Source organism: Pleurodeles waltl, chromosome 7 (assembly GCF_031143425.1).
Source record: "Pleurodeles waltl isolate 20211129_DDA chromosome 7, aPleWal1.hap1.20221129, whole genome shotgun sequence".
Lineage (NCBI taxonomy): Eukaryota > Metazoa > Chordata > Amphibia > Caudata > Salamandridae > Pleurodeles > Pleurodeles waltl.
The window spans coordinates 527,885,809-527,902,721 of record NC_090446.1 but is presented as its reverse complement, the minus strand read 5'-3'; the positions used below and the strand labels follow the sequence as shown (position 1 = coordinate 527,902,721).

At 45.5% G+C, this 16,913-nt stretch overlaps 1 protein-coding gene across 2 annotated transcripts in view; it reads left to right on the top strand.

Moving 5' to 3' along the window:
• MAPK7 (mitogen-activated protein kinase 7) overlaps nucleotides 1-16,913 on the top strand; it is a 133,822-nt gene that overhangs the window by 73,078 nt on the left and 43,831 nt on the right. The gene's annotated exons all lie outside the window — the stretch shown is intronic.

Genomic DNA, 16,913 nt, shown 5'->3' with positions numbered 1-16,913 from the left:
TGGAGCTTAGAATCTAATAGCAATTTACAGAGCATATATATCTCTGCAAATCCTGGGTGAATTCAGATCAAAAGGCACACAGGCCGTACACCAGCGATTGTCTTCTTGGCATTCGCATTAGTGGAATACCATACACACTAGCTTCGATGTGTTTATTATTGCGTATTAAAATGTGCTTTGGCAAAAATCTGTTATTCATGAGAATCATGTCATGATTTCCGGGAAGAACCTGAATTGCTAGTGTCCTAACAAAAAGCATAATGTAAAACACACACAGATACCTGTATGTATGTTCATGTATGTGTTTAGAGCTCACACAAACTCCCTTACTCCCACGAATCTGCACAACACCCAATATTCGTTGAAGAAATTTGAAGGCTCCCCAGCCTCGCAAACTATTTCTGGCCCACTTGACAGATTTTTTTTGTTTTTTTTATTGATTTTTTTAAAAAAGTTTAGAGCATGCACAGCAATATTGCTCCGATCGGTCGATGCAAAAGTGTGTGTGTGTGTAAATTGGATGTGCAGTGCAAATGTATGCATTCCATGGAATTACATTTCTAATACTAGTGTGAACATTGCAGCTGTTCTCATTTTCTCACACCATACCATACTGTACAATCACAGACTATACCATACCATACTGTACAATGACAGGCCATACCATACGATACAAAGACATACCATACTATACAGTGACATACTATATATTTACATGCGATACTCTACAGTCACAGACTATACCATACTGTAGAATGGCAGGCCAAACCCTAACATACTATGAAATATCATACCATACTATACTATACTATCCATTTACAGGCCATGCCATGTCTATACAATGACAGGGCATACCATAACATACCATGCCATATAATGACAATCCATGCCCTGCCATACAACAGAAATACCAACAGATTTTAATGCGCTGTACAAGTGCATCTTATTCTGCACTGTATCAAAAGCTAGGGAGATTATTACTGCTTGCACTTAATACTAATAATGATAATGCACATTTCTGCATAATTTATTATTTATTTTCCTTTAATAAAGTTTAGATTTTAATTCTTTTCAAAGTAGTTTTGTCACATAAGTTGTGTTAATCACCCAAGTTCGTAGCCCAGTGGTTCCCAACTTGTGTTCTGGGAACCCTTGGGGGTCTGCAAAGCCTACTTAGGGGGTCTTTGACTGCTTAGAAAAATAACATTTGAATATTTTAAAATGTACTGTAAATGTCAAGGAATTTGAAATTGGATGCTAAAAATTTAATTAGTATCGTCAGATTGATGTGTGGACAATGTGGACCTTCAGTTGATTTTAGAAAAGCTCCAACCTCCCTATTAAAATGTTTATATTTTTTATTTATATCTGTTTGCAAATTAAATAAAATGTGTTCTCATTTGTGAATGTGTTTGAATGTTTGTTTCTGTATCTTTTGTGCATTGTTTTGTGGTTCAAATCATCCTCAATGTTTAGACCAATGTCCCTTGGTTCCAGTAATGATGAAGTGGAGGTCCACAGAAGTCAAAAGGTTGAGAACCAGTTAGGCTGACAGCTGGATCTGTTTGCTTGATCAGTCCAGGCGCAGTGAAGACTCAGGATATTTATATAGTTGCTGAGGACAAGCATTTGCTGGATGACTTGTGAGGACTATATTAGAAAATCTGGCAACATAGTATGTGAATTACAGGCCATTTCTCAGATAGACGTCTTTTTTACACACTGTCTTACATTTGGAAGGAAAAAATGTAGAGAAACACCCAAGAGGCAATAGCACGTGTTTTGCCATTCTGTGTTCCCCCAAATCTCCCGATAAAAATGGTACCTCACTTGCGTGGGTAGGCCTAATGCTTGCAACAGGAAACTCAACTTGGACACATCACATTTTTACATTGAAATCTGACGTGTGTTTTGCAAAGTGCCTAGCTGTAGATTTTGGCCTCCAGCCCAGCCGGCACCTAGGGAATCCTACCAAACCTGCGTATTTTTTAAAACTAGACACCTAGGGAATCCAAGAGGGGGTGACTTGTGGGGCTCTCACCAGGTTCTGTTACCCAGAATCCTTTGCAAACCTCAAATTTTGGCCCCAAAAAAACACTTTTTCCTCGCATTTTGGTGACCGAAAGTTCTGGAATCTGAGAGGAGCCACAAATTACCTTCCACCCAGCGTTCCCCCAAGTCTCCCGATAAAAATGGTACCTCACTTGTGTGGGTAGGCCTAGTGTCCGCGACAGGAATAGATCACACAACGGTCAATGTTGGTCCTTACATGAGGCAACTGTTGACCCTGGGGTGATCCATTCCTGACGCAGGCACTAGGTACAGGCACTCAAGTGGGGTAGTGTTTTTATCAGGACAGGTAAGGAATCACTGGGTGGTAGGACTTTTTTGGATCCCAGCATATTCCTGTAGTTTGTGTGACCGAAATGCAAGAAAAAATAGAGTTTTTGTTCAACATTTCAGCTTTGCAGGGTATTCAGAGTAAGAAAACCTTGGGGAATCCACACAAGTCACACCTCTGTGGACTCCCTCAGATGTCTAGTTTCCAGAAATGTCTGGGTTTAGTATGTTTCCCTGTATGGTCGCCAAGCCCAGGACCAAAAACACAGGTGCCTGCCTTACAAAACCAGTTTGTTTTGTGATAGATAATTTTGATGTCTCCACAATACAATTTGGGCGGTGGTATAAGTGGTGAACTAATTTGGGGAGCTCCCAAGAGAGCACTCTCTCTGTGTGCTTGCCGCCGCATTCACCTGCTCTCTGGGTTAGGCTAACCCGCTATTGTCCCATTGCACAGACTGGGCTTGCGAAGAGACAGCAGGACTGTCCTCATCACCTCCCTCATAATTACTGGAAGAGGAGTTATCGAATGGGACTCCTCTGACTGAAAAATCAGTCCCAGAGTCTGCACCATTGTCCTATCCCTCAGATGCTGTCTCAGTATCTGCTGTCTCAGTCTCTTATCCTATGTCAGAGCTGTCCTCTATAACCCGAGTGAGGGCATGAGCAGCAGTCATCCAACGAAATGGCATCTCTGCGACTGGCTAAACTGTTGCTCTAAAACACTAGCCTACGTAGACAGTCACAAAATTACTGGTGTGTGTGATACGTGCAACAGTAGAGGTCACCTTACCTTCGCTTCTTTCCTCAATCAGCACGTTCTTTCAAGACACTCAAACACCTTGTCACATACCAATCATCACAGTCTTTAGCACCTCTAGCACCCAGTCCAACAATCATTATTGGTGCTCCCACGTCCTCCTCCTCCTCTTCCTCGGATTCCCTCACTACCACCCAGCAAAAGTGCCCTTCATCTCTCCATAGCCATCCCCCCGCACATACATTTAATTTGTATTATAGCGTAGGTAATGGCTGGCTTTACTAATGTACTCATCTATTTACATAAAATACAGATTTGCCCTTTGCAGTAGGCACTTAAACCTTCTGCGCTTCTTTATGGCACCACAACTGCCACTAGAAAAAAGTCTGATCCTTTTGTAGCAGAAACATAATCACAAGACTTACTTGACTTACTTGACTTTTTAATTGCTGCCTAAAAGCTACAGTTGAAACGCGTCAGTTGAAGTATGTGCATTGCTTTGAAGATGCAAGCTGCAACTGCAAAACAACTGGTGGCAAATATATATATATATAATATAATATGTTCGATGGCATGTGTAGCTGCAGATACACATGCTGTGCATTATCCTGCCATCTAGTGTTGGGCTGGGAGTGTTACAAGTAGAAGTCTTTTCGAGTCACGAGACAGAGGGACTCCTCCCTTTCGGCTCCATTGCGCATGGGCATCGACTCCATCTTAGATTGTTTTCTGTCCGCCATCGGGTTCAGACGTGTTCCTCTTCGCTCCGTATTTCGGTTCGCAAAAGACAGTTATCCATCGGAAAATTTGACGTATTGTTTGCGCTTGGTACCGGGTTAGTGCTAGCACATCGACTCCGAAGAAAAGAAGAGCCCCGGCGGCCCTTCGGGGCTTCCACTCCTCGGCGGGGCCTGGCCGGCCCGACCGCATCCATCTTCAAACCTCATAGACCGGACCCCCTTCCGCTTCTGCCCCAGCTGCCACGCAAAGTATCCTTATACAGACCAACACTTAGTCTGTAATCTGTGTTTGCCTACCGAACACAAAGAGGATACTTGCGAGGCTTGCCGGGCATTTCGATCCAAGAAAACACTGCGGGATCGAAGAGCTAGAAGGCTCCAGATGGTGTCGACACTGACCGGGCACATCGACGTCGAAGAAGAGGAGAGGTTCTCCATTCGAGATTCGGACTCGGATGAGTCCGAGAGTGAGCAGCTGAAGACACAACAAACCGTGAGTAAACCAGCCCCGGGGAAAACTCACGCCAAAATAATGAAGGCCAAGGGGACGCCACCGCCAACAGGCCATGGCTTAACCCGAAAACTCGGTGACCAAACATTGGCACCGAAAAAGGCCTTGCAGCAGCCAAAGACATCCGACTCCGGTCGAGATACCGGCTTCGACCAGACTCGGCACCGAGAGATCGGCACCCCGAAAGCCAAAAAGGTTTCCTCGGAGCCGAAAAAAGACTGGCGAAAAGATTTCGGTGCCGAAACATGCAGCCTCGGAGCCGAAACACAGTTCCTATACAGAGGAACAAGGCCTTTCCACACAATTACAAGGCCACAGATTTGAACAAGAACTGGGCATGGGAGAGCCAGACCATACCCAGAGGAGGCTCCATATACAAAAAGATACTGGGAAAATCAGAACTCTTCTTCCAATAAAGATGAAGCGGAAGCTCGCATTCCAAGAGGCGGAAATGCAGCCAAAAGCAAAAGTGGCTAAAGAAAAAACACCACCACAGTTTTCGCCACAGCAATCGCCAGCGCATTTGCCACATCTGTCCCCAGTAGCAACACCCCCAATGATGCAGTCACCAACGCACACAGGGATGAGCCAAGATGACCCGGATGCATGGGATTTGTATGATGCACCGGTCTCAGATAATAGTCCTGATTGCTACCCGGCAAGACCATCACTACCTGAGGACAGTACTGCTTACATGCAGGTGGTTTCCAGGGCAGCTACTTTTCATAATGTAGCATTGCATGCAGAGCCCATTGAAGATGACTTCTTGTTCAACACCCTGTCATCTACGCACAGCCAATACCAAAGTTTGCCAATGTTACCAGGCTTGTTAAAACACGCCAAACAGGTGTTTCAGGACCCAGTCAAAAGCAGAGCCATCACACCTAGGGTGGAGAAGAAATATAAACCTCCCCCTACGGACCCTGTGTACATCACACAGTAGTTAACTCCTGATTCTGTGGTAGTAGGAGCAGCCCGGAAAAGGGCAAACTCACAAACTTCTGGAGACGCACCACCGCCCGACAAAGAAAGTCGGAAATTCGATGCAGTAGGCAAGAGGGTGGCCGCACAGGCAGCCATTCATTGGCGAATTGCCAATTCTCAAGCTCTACTGGCAAGATACGACCGGGCACATTGGGATGAAATGCAACATCTCATTCAACACCTTCCCAAAGAGTTCCAGAAACGTGCCCAACAGGTTGTCGAGGAGGGCCAAACTATCTCCAACAACCAAATAAGGTCGGCTATGGACTCAGCAGATACGGCGGCCAGGACAGTAAACATGGCGGTAACCATTCGGAGACATGCGTGGCTACGGACCTCCGGATTTAAGCCAGAAATCCAGCAGGCTGTGCTGAATATGCCTTTTAACAAACAACAATTGTTTGGGCCGGAGGTTGATACAGCGATAGAAAAACTAAAGAAGGACACAGACACGGCCAAAGCCATGGGCGCGCTCTACTCCCCACAGAGCAGAGGCACTTTTAGGAAGCCACACTTTAGAGGGGGGTTTCGGGCCCAAACCACAGAGCCCTCCACCTTACAAGTCAGACCCACATATCAGGGACAATATCAGAGAGGAGGTTTTCGAGGACAATATAGGGGTGGACAGTTCCCAAAAACAAGAGGGGAAATTCCAGTCAATCAATCAAGGCATTTATAAAGCGCGCTACTCACCCGTGAGGGTCTCAAGGCGCTTTGGGGGGGGGGGGTGTCACTGCTGCTCGAAGAGCCAGGTCTTGAGGCGCTTCCTGAAGGTGAGGTGGTCCTGGGTAGTCCTGGGTAGTCCTGAGGTGGGCAGGAAAGGAATTGCACGTCTTGGCTGCCAGGTAGGAGAAGGATTTCCCTCCAGCGGTGGTTCTGCGGATGCGAGGGACGGCGGCGAGAGCGTGGTTGGGAGAGCGAAGTTGACGGATGGGCGTGTAGAAGGCGAGGCGACTGTTGAGGTATTCGGGGCCTTTGTTGTGGAGGGCTTTGTGTGCGTGGGTGAGGAGCCTGAAGGTGATCCTTTTGTTGACGGGTAGCAAGTGCAGGTGTTTCAGGTGGGCGGAGCTGTGGCTGTGGCAGGGTACGTCGAGGATGAGGCGTGCAGAGGCGTTTTGTATGCGCTGAAGACGTTTCTGGAGTTTTGTGGTGGTTCCTGCATATAGGTTGTTTCCATAGTCCAGGCGACTTGTGACGAGGGCGTGGGGCACAGTTTTTCTGGTGTTGGCGGGGATCCAGCGAAGATCTTCCGGAGCATGCGAAGGGTGTGGAAGCAAGATGACGAGACGGCGTTGACTTGATTGGTCATGGTGAGAAGGGGGTCCAGGATGAATCCGAGGTTGCGTGCGTGGTCTGAAGGGGTTGGTGTCGAAGGCAGCCGAGAGGTCAAGGAGGATGAGGGCGGTTGTTTCTCTGTTGTCCAGCAGGGTTCTGATGTCGTCGGTGACTGCGATGAGGGCGGTTTCCGTGCTGTAGTTGGCCCGAAAGCCAGACTGGGAGGGGTCGAGCAGGTTGTTGTCTTCGAGGAAGTTGGTCAGTTGCTTGTTGACGGCCTTCTCGATTACCTTGGCTGGGAAGGGGAGGAGCGCGTTGGGGCGGAAGTTCTTCAGGTCGTTGGGGTCCGCCGTAGGTTTTTTCAGAGGGCCTTGACTTCTGCGTGTCTCCAGCTCTCGGGGAAGGTGGCAGATGCAAACGAGCTGTTGATGATGCTCTGGCGATAGGGGGCGATGATAGTGTCGGCTTTGTTGAAGATGTGATGTGGGCAAGGTGTCCAGGCGTTGAGGGTGATGGTTGGGGCTGTGAGTTCCGTGGTGGTCGGCGGGATCAGTGGTCCGAAGCTGTTGTGCAGGTTGGTGATCTTTTGATGGAAGAAGGCAGCGAGGGAGTTGCAGAGTTCTTGTGAGGGCTTGATGGAGTTGGAGCTGGCGTTGGCGTTGGCGAGCTTTTTGACGATGTTGAAGAGTTCTTTGCTGTTGTGGGTGTGCTTGTCCAGTCTCTCTTTGAAGGATGCTCTTTTGGTGGAGCGGATCAGCTGATGGTGTTCGCGGTGGCGATTTTGAGGGCTGGCATATTTTCTGCGGTGTGTTCTTTGTGCCAGATTATTTCGAAGGTACGGCAGGTTTTCTTGGATTCTTTGAGGGCGTCTGTGAACCAAGGAGGTTTCCTGATGTTGGTCTGTATTGGGTGGCTTCTGAGGGGGGCGAGGTTGTCAGCGCAGTTGGTGATCCTCTGTGTGAGGCTGAGAGCTGCGTTGTTGGCGTCGGAGGTGATGGCAGGTTGGTTATGGTTGAAAGTGGAGAGTAGCTGTTCTGTGGAGATTTTGTTCCAGGGTCTGCGGGTGGTAGGTTGTGTGCGAAGGTGGTGGGTCTTGCGTCTGAAGGTGAAGTAGACACATCTGTGGTCGGTCCAGTGTATCTCGGATGAGTGGCTGAAGGATACGTGGTTGCTGGTGGAGAAGATGGGGTCGAGCGTGTGTCCAGCGGTGTGGGTGGGGGTGTTCACCAGTTGCTTGAGTCCGAGGTTGTCGAGCAAGGTGGCGGTGTTGGTGTCGTCGTTCTTCTCCAGGTGGAAGTTCAGGTCTCCGAGGAGGATGTAGTCTGGCGATGCTAAGGCATGCGGGGAGATGAAGTCTGTGATGGATTCGCTGAATAGGGGGCCTGTAGACGAGGGTTCCTCTGAGGGTGGTCCTGGGGTCGGTGTGGATCTGGAAGTGCATATGTTCAGCGGCGAGGAGGGTGTCTTTGGTGGAGGTAGTAACGTTGATGGAGCTCTTGTAGATGCACGCAGCGGCCGCCATAAGAGGGAAGGGGGGGAGGAGGGGTCAGCTGGGAGGCGGGAGTAGCGAATGGAAGCGGGGGGCGGGGCCGCACAGGAGGCAGCGGCGGGAAGGCAGGAGGGGGAAGAGCGGGGGACGGGGAAGCGATTGGAGAGCGTAAACGGGAGGGAAAAGAGAGATCACAACAGGAGAAAGCACAACAGGTGAAAAAAGGACAATAGTCAAGTCAAGAGATTGAAGGGCAACAGGAGAAGTACACGGAGCGTAGAAGGGCACAACAGGAGAAGTAAACAGAGCAGCAAAGGCACAACAGGAGAAGTAAACAGAGCGGCAAAGGCACAACAGGTGAAGTGAACAGAGCGGCAAAAGCACAACAGGTGAAGTGAACAGAGCGGTAAAAGCACAGTGAACAGAGCGGCAAAAGCACAACAGGTGAAGTAAACGGAGCGAAGAAGAGCACAGAGGAGGGCAAAAGCACGGGCAAGGAGATGGACGGGAGTTGAGCAGAAGAGGAGCCTAGGACTTACCAGACCAGAGGCAGGGGACTGGGCAGGCGGAGCTGCGGTGGCGGGGGAGCGACCTGCCCAAAAACCCCACAAACCAAACAGTGACTTCAATGTCACAAACCCCCACCACACAACACCAGTGGGGGGGAGACTTACAGATTATTACCACAACTGGGCACACATAACTACGGCTCGTGGGTCCTAGCCATTATCCAACATGGTTATTGCATAGAATTCCTACATTTGCCACCAGATGTGCCTCCAAGAGCACACAATATGTCCAAACAACACTTAGACCTGTTACAACTAGAAGTCCAAGCATTGTTACAAAAAGAAGCAATAGAACTTGTACCCAACCATCAAAAAGGAAGAGGTGTTTACTCCCTTTATTTCCTAATTCCAAAAAAGGACAAAACACTGAGACCCATATTAGACCTCAGAACACTGAATCTTTACATCAAATCAGATCACTTTCACATGGTGACACTTCAAGGCGTGATTCCCTTGCTCAAACAACAGGACTACATGTCAACATTAGATCTCGAGGATGCTTATTTCCACATACCCATACATCCTTCTGTAGTGCTTTCCTCTTATTTAGTTTCTAAGCACTAACATAACACAACAGAAATGCACTTCTGAGGTCAAAGAAGACTTTTATTGTTGTTATATGAATGACGAATTAGTAGCTTTCAAGTCCGCGTTAATCAAACAAAATATATCAGTTTGCAATATACACAGCAGGTTATATTTATAAGATATTGAATGCAAAGCAAAACAAATACTTCACCGTGTAGGAACTATTTACAGCTACATCTTTCTAAGGTCTGCAAGCTGATGACCCCTGTCAGCCGCGAGAAAGAGTGTCATCTACCCACACGGGATGCTGGCAGCTGGCGCCAAGCTCCAGCACGAGGTCCGGCAGATTCGAATCTGACTCTCTGCAGCCTGTTACATTCGTTACAAAGGTGTGCCCCCTCCTCTCAGACCTGGGAAACTGAGCAAGCCTTTTGGAGACTGGCCAGGTCTCCAAGACTACTCCTGTTCCCAAGCTCAAGGGAAGAGAAACGACGCCCATGTGCTCTCTCTTATCAGGTCTAGTCTACTGTGAGAGCAAAACATCTTGGTTCTCTGGTGCAAAAACACAGCTTGGAAAAATACAGAACTCCACGTTAAAGGCAATGGGCAGCTAACCTAAATATCAAATGCAATGTCATGTTAAAGGCAATAGGCAGCTAACCTAAATATCAAATGCAATGTCTAGTGTCATGTCAAAGCCAATAGGCATCTAAGCTGAATACAAAATACAATGTCTTATATCATGTCAAAGCCCATAGGCAGCTGAGCTGAATATAAAATGCAATGTATAATATCATGTCAAAGCCAATAGGCAGCGGAGCTGAATACAAAGTGTAAGCCAATAGGCAGTTAAGCTGAATACAAAGTGTAATATATGATATCATGTCAAAGCCCATAGGCAGAATATCTAATAGCATGTCAAAGTCAATAGGCAGCTAAATTGAATACATCATGTCAAAGTCAATAGGCATGCAATGTCAAAGCCAATAGGCGGCTAGACTGGATACAGCATGTCAAAGCCAATAGGCAGAATACAGAATGTAATGGCTAATGCAATGTCAAAGCCCATAGGCGGCTCAACTGAATACAGAAAGTAATGGCTAATGCCATGTCAAAGCCTATAGGCACAATACAGAATGTAATGACTAATGCAATGTCAAAGCCCATAGACGGCTAAACTGAATACAGAAAGTAATGGCTAATGCCATGTCAAAGCCAATAGGCGGCTCAACTGAACAAAACATACCATGTGCTACTGGTGAACATTGAGCAACTAATATGCGCAGTGGTGAAACACAAAGTCATTGGTCAAAACAAACTTTATCAAATGGCAGGACACCTTCCCACAGAAAATACTTGGATTTGTAATCCAAGGCGTGCATTACCAATTCAGGGTCTTACCATTCGGCATAACAACAGCCCCAAGGGTATTCACAAAATGCCTTGCAGTAGTAGCCGCTCACATCAGGAGACATCACATGCACGTATTCCCTTACTTAGACGATTGGTTAATAAAAACCAGCACTCAGCAACAGTGTCTTCTACACACAAAATACGTCATAGAAACCCTTCACAAACTAGGGTTCTCTATAAACTACCAAAAATCACATCTACAACCGTGTCAAATACAACAATACTTGGGAGCAACCATCAACACACAAAAGGGGATTGCCACTCCAAGTCCACAAAGGGTACAAGCCTTCCAAAATGTAATACTAAACATGTACCCAAACCAACCCTATCAAGTGAAGTTTGTAATGAAACTCCTAGGCATGATGTCTTCATGCATAGCCATTGTCCCAAAAGCAAGACTACACATGCGGCCCTTACAACAGTGCCTAGCAACACAATGGACACAAGCACAGGGTCAACTTCAAGATCTAGTGATGATAGACCGCCAAACACACTTCTCGCTTCAATGGTGGAATCCTATAAATTTTGACCAAAGGCGGCCATTCCAAGACCCAGTGCCTCAATACGTGATCACAACAGAGGCTTCCATGATGGGGTGGGGAGCACACCTCAACCAGCACAGTATACAGGGACAATGGGACGTGCAACAAAGGCAACTGCATATAAATCATTTAAAGCTGTTTGCAGTGTTTCTAGCATTGAAAGCATTTCAACCACTAATAGTCCACAAACACATTCTTGTCAAAACAGACAACATGACAACAATGTATTACTTAAACAAACAAGGAGGGACACACTCATCACAACTGTGTCTCTTAGCACAAAAGATTTGGCATTGGGCGATTCACAATCACATTCGCCTAATAGCACAATACATCCCAGGGATTCAAAACCAGTTGGCCGTTAATCTCAGTCGAGCTCACCAACACACACACGAATGGGAAATTCATCCCCAGATACTACAATCTTATTTTCTACGCTGGGTAACACCAGAAATAGACCTATTCGCAACAAAAGAAAACACAAAATGCCAAATGTCCAGGTATCCACACCCTCAGTCCAAAGGCAATGCGTTAAGGATGAGTTGGTCAGGGATATTTGCCTACACTTTTCCCCCTCTCCCACTCCTTCCTTATCTGGTAAACAAATTGAGTCAAAACAAACTCAAAATAATACTAATAGCACCAACTTGGGCTCGCCAACCATGGAATACAACACTACTGGACCTGTCAGTAGTACCTCATATCAAGCTAGAAAACACACCAGATCTGTTAACTCAACACAAACAGCAGATCGGACACCTGAATCCAGCATCGCCCAATCTAGCAATATGGCTCCTGAAGTCTTAGAGTTTGGACATTTAGACCTTACACAAGAATGTATGGAGGTCATTAAGCAAGCTAGGAAACCTACTACAAGACATTGTTACGCAAACAAATGGAAAAGATTTGTTTATTACTGTCATAATAATCAAATTCAACCACTACATGCTTCTGCAAAACACATTGTAAGCGATTTATTACACTTACAAAAATCAAAACTAGCTTTTTCTTCTATCAAAATACATCTCACAGCAATATCTGCCTATCTGCAGATTACACATTCAACATCACTCTTTAGAATCCCAGTAATCAAAGCATTTATGGAGGGTTTAAAAAGAATCATACCCCCGAGAACACCACCAGTTCCCTTGTGGAACCTCAATATTGTATTAACACGACTCATGGGCCTACCGTTTGAACCCATGCACTCTTGTGAGATGCAATACTTAACCTGGAAAGTAGCCTTCCTAATAGCTATCACATCTCTTAGAAGAGTAAGTGAAATACAAGCATTTACTATACAAGAACCCTTTATACAAATACATAAACATAAAGTGGTTCTCTGTACAAATCCAAAATTCTTACCAAAAGTTATATCACCGTTCCACCTACACCAAACAGTGGAACTCCCACTCTTTTTTCCACAACCAGACTCAGTAGCCGAAAGGGCCTTACATACGTTAGACATCAAAAGAGCACTAATGTATTACATTGATAGAACAAAACAATTTCGCAAGGCAAAACAATTGTTTGTAGCCTTCCAAAAACCTCATGCAGGAAATCCAATATCCAAACAAGGCATTGCCAGATGGATAGTGAAATGTATTCAGACCTGCTATATTAAAGCAAAAAGAGATCTGCCTATTACGCCAAAGGCGCACTCCACTAGGAAGAAAAGCGCCACAATGGCCTTTCTAGGAAATATACATATGACAGAAATCTGTAAGGCAGCCACATGGTCTACGCCTCATACATTCACAAAACATTACTGTGTAGATGTGTTAACAACACAACAAGCCACAGTAGGACCGGCTGTATTACGAACATTATTTCAGACAACTTCAACTCCTAAAGGCTAAGCCACCGCTTTTGGGGAGATAACTGCTTACTAGTCTATGCACAGCATGTGTATCTGCAGCTACACATGCCATTGAACGGAAAATGTCACTTACCCAGTGTACATCTGTTCGTGGCATGAGACGCTGCAGATTCACATGCGCCCTCCCACCTCCCCGGGAGCCTGTAGCCGTTATAAGTTGATGACACTTGTACATTTGTAAATTTGTAAATATATACTATTTTTATACACATTATGTACATACATACTCACTCCATTGCATGGGCACTTTTACTATATACACAACTCCTACCTCGCCCTCTGCGGGGAAAACAATCTAAGATGGAGTCGACGCCCATGCGCAATGGAGCCGAAAGGGAGGAGTCCCTCTGTCTCGTGACTCGAAAAGACTTCTTAGAAGATAAACAACTTGTAACACTCCGAGCTCAACACTAGATGGCAGGATCAGGGATGTGGAATTCCTATCGCCCGACGCCCGGGACATCTTGTTTGGGGTCAAGGGCAACAAGTTTTTATGTTTACTTTGTCCTTGGGACAAGTAGGCCCAACCCTCTGCAGCACAAACCCTTTGGCTGCCTGTTTACAGAGAGTGGAACTCTCTGCAGTTGAGGTAATGTGTTTCCAAAAGATAATGCTGTTCGGACTTGTATTTATGGTTCATTATTTGAAAGCCTTTGTTATTAGGGTGAGTGCTGTAAATTTTAAGGTCACACTTCACTACTGACGTTGGTTCCAATACAAAAAAGAAAAAGTGTATACACATGTTTGAAAAGTTTAGGCTATGAGGCTAAGTATAATGCTCCCAGAATGCTCTCTGATTAGATGCAAATGAAGTGTCATTTAGTAAAATGTTTTGATGCATGCTAGTATTTCCCAAAAATATTTCTAATGGAACCATTTTCAACATGATTATGGGAAGCATGAAAATAAACAAACACTGAAAAAGCCAGCTGATCTGACATTTTTATAAGTCTTTTAGTTTCATCAATGCGTGTCTTGTTTTGACATGGCTTTTGTAACACTTTATTGTTTTGGGAGCTACCAGGCCCTCAACATTGTAACAAACACTGGCAAAAAAAACCCAAAATGTTTTTGAACTCTAAAAGCACACATTGCCACCAGTGGCATAACAAAGGCCCCGCAGCCACCCTCCAGGGGGCCCCTTCAGCACAGCACCTGCCCTGAGTGAGTCGGGAGAGGGGGCTCCTCCATGTTCTTTGCAAAGGGGCACCCTCCAATTTCGTTACGTCACTGATTGCCACTGTAGTTCCTGACACTGAACAAAACTACTTTGTGTGCCAATATGCTCCTTGTGGAAGAGCAGAATGCGATCACTCACAGTAAAGCCAGTTGAAAGAGAGAGAAATAGAAGTTTAATAAAAACAAAATGCCTTTGTTAACACCAGACCTAATTAGGGACCAAGACCCACATGTAGGTAGCTTTTTGCATGTCGCAAACAGCGACTTTCGCTGTTTGCGACGTGCAAAAATCACATTGCAATGCACAAACCCAGTTTTGCGATTCGGTAACCTGGTTACCGAATCGCAAAACAGGTTTGCGACTCGCAATTAGGAAGGGGTGTTCCCTTCCTAATTGCGACTCGCAGTGCAATGTAGGGACCCCTTCCCCATTGTGAATGCCACTGCCTGCTCTGAAAAAATGAAACGAAAACATTTAATTTTTCGTTTTTGTAATGCATCTCGTTTTCCTTTAAGGAAAACGGGCTGCACTACAAAAAAAAAAAACTGCTTTATTGAAAAGCAGTCACAGACATGGTGGTCTGCTGTCTCCAGCAGGCCACCATCCCTGTGAGGGCTGCCATTCGCAAGGGGGTCGCAAATTGCGACCCACCTCATGATTATTCATGAGGTGGGCATTTGCGAAGCCCTTGCGAATCACAGATGGTGTCAGGGACACCATCCTACATTCGGATTTGTGACTCGCAAATTGCGAGTCGCAAATCTGAACCTACCTACATGTGGCCCCAAATTCTTAAAGAAAGTCACAAAAGTGCACCCATGGTATATGTCGTACCCCTATAAAATATTTGTGAACTGTATTTTAGCATGGGTAAATACGCATGTGTAGATTTGCTCATGTGAAAATCTATTGAGCATTTGCAAGTTAATTTTCCCTCCAGCCACTTTCTTCCCAACCCTAGAAGAAGTTCTAATTCTGCCATTGTCAGGAGTAAATGTCCAACCTTTCTTATTATGGAAAAATATTAGAGAGAAGCTGGTGAAAATCTTTAAAACATGCAGGTTAGTAGGTTTGCAGACTCAAAGGCATTCCAGCCCTGGAACTATTGCTTACTGCTTCCTCCAGCCCCAGTATGCAGATCTGCAGAAAGGTGGCAAAATAAGGAAATTGCTACAGTAGGGATTGAAACTGCAAGTATTCAAGCCCTACTGTGGTAGTAGCCCTGGCATAATCAGAGAGGCTATTATCAGAGCTCTCACATAATGAGATCGCTGCCATAATTTGGCGCCACACTACATGGCACCAAAGGGACAAGTAGATCTTTTTACAGGACAAGTAGATTTGAGAAGCAACCTGTCCCCTGGACAAGTAGATATTTTAATAAATTCCACACCCCTGAGGGTAATGCACAGTATGTGAATCTGCATCGTCTCATGCCACGAACAGATGTACACTGGGTAAGTGACATTTTCCATATATATGTCTTTTTTTTTATGTGGGTCTGGTTTTCCTGGGGGCCGATATCAGCCCCCATGGAAACCACACATGCATTGACAAAAGTTATCTATATATATAGATATAGAATATATCTATATGTGTGTATATATATATATATATATATATATATATATATATAGATCTGTGTATATATATATATATATATGTGTATATATATATATATAGAGTGAGAGATAGATTTATATATTTTTTAGTAGTTGTATGGTTTCCTTGGGGGGCCATAATAGCCTCAGGGAAACCCTACAACTACTATAAAAATTATTGCCCCCACGGGGGCCGCCCTACCCACGGACGACCCCCTGTCAATTTCTTTATTTTTTTTCCTTTGCGCCCCCCCCCAGTGTACACCTACCTTTTATTTAACAAAACATGCCCGGGTGGGGGGGGCGGCCTGTTTTCCGAGGGGGCTGACACCCCCCCCCCCAAGTGAAATCCCTGGTGTCTAGTGGTGTTTCCTGGCCCTCAAGGCCCAGGAAACCCATTCAGGAAAGCCTGGTTTGGAAGGGGAGAGTCTTGCCTTTCAAATGAGGCCTTCCCGAATGACAGGAAGGCCGTTTGGGGCCGTTTTCCCCATCGGAGCAGGCCGCTTCCTGCTCCGATGGGGAAAACAAAACTGACGTCAGCGCGCCTCGCAGCGTGCTGATGTCAAAAAGGGGCAGGTGGGGAGGTGGGGGTGGCACTGAACATCATCTGTCTCTCCTGGGGGATTTAAAAAGCAATAAAAAATTGTCCCTGGGGGGCACCATTGCCGTGGGGCTTGTGAGGGGGGGGGGGAAACACAAAAGATCTTCTGTGTCTCCCGGGGGGTTTAAAAAAATAATAATTGACCCGCACCAGGGAGGTACTGCACTAAACGAGTTAAAGATGCAGCAGTATTTTGTTAGGGAAGCCATCTCAGACATAAGAATCTGAAAGAATGAACAAACTAATTCATTTTAGTGTTGGGCCAAATCGAGGATGGCAGGTTATGAGCTTTTATGTTCTGAGTAAAGCAAAACCCAGGTATTCTTTACACTGTTTGAACTACGATTTGCAGCTTTTGTTTCTAAATATTGCTTTTTTCACCAAAGCGATTTTAACTTCAGGAATCAGAGAGAGAGGGAATTGCTTGTAAATATCTACCTTTATAACGTTTTGTTTGAGTTAGCTCACTTTGTTAAATATAGTAAAAAAATTAAATTGCAA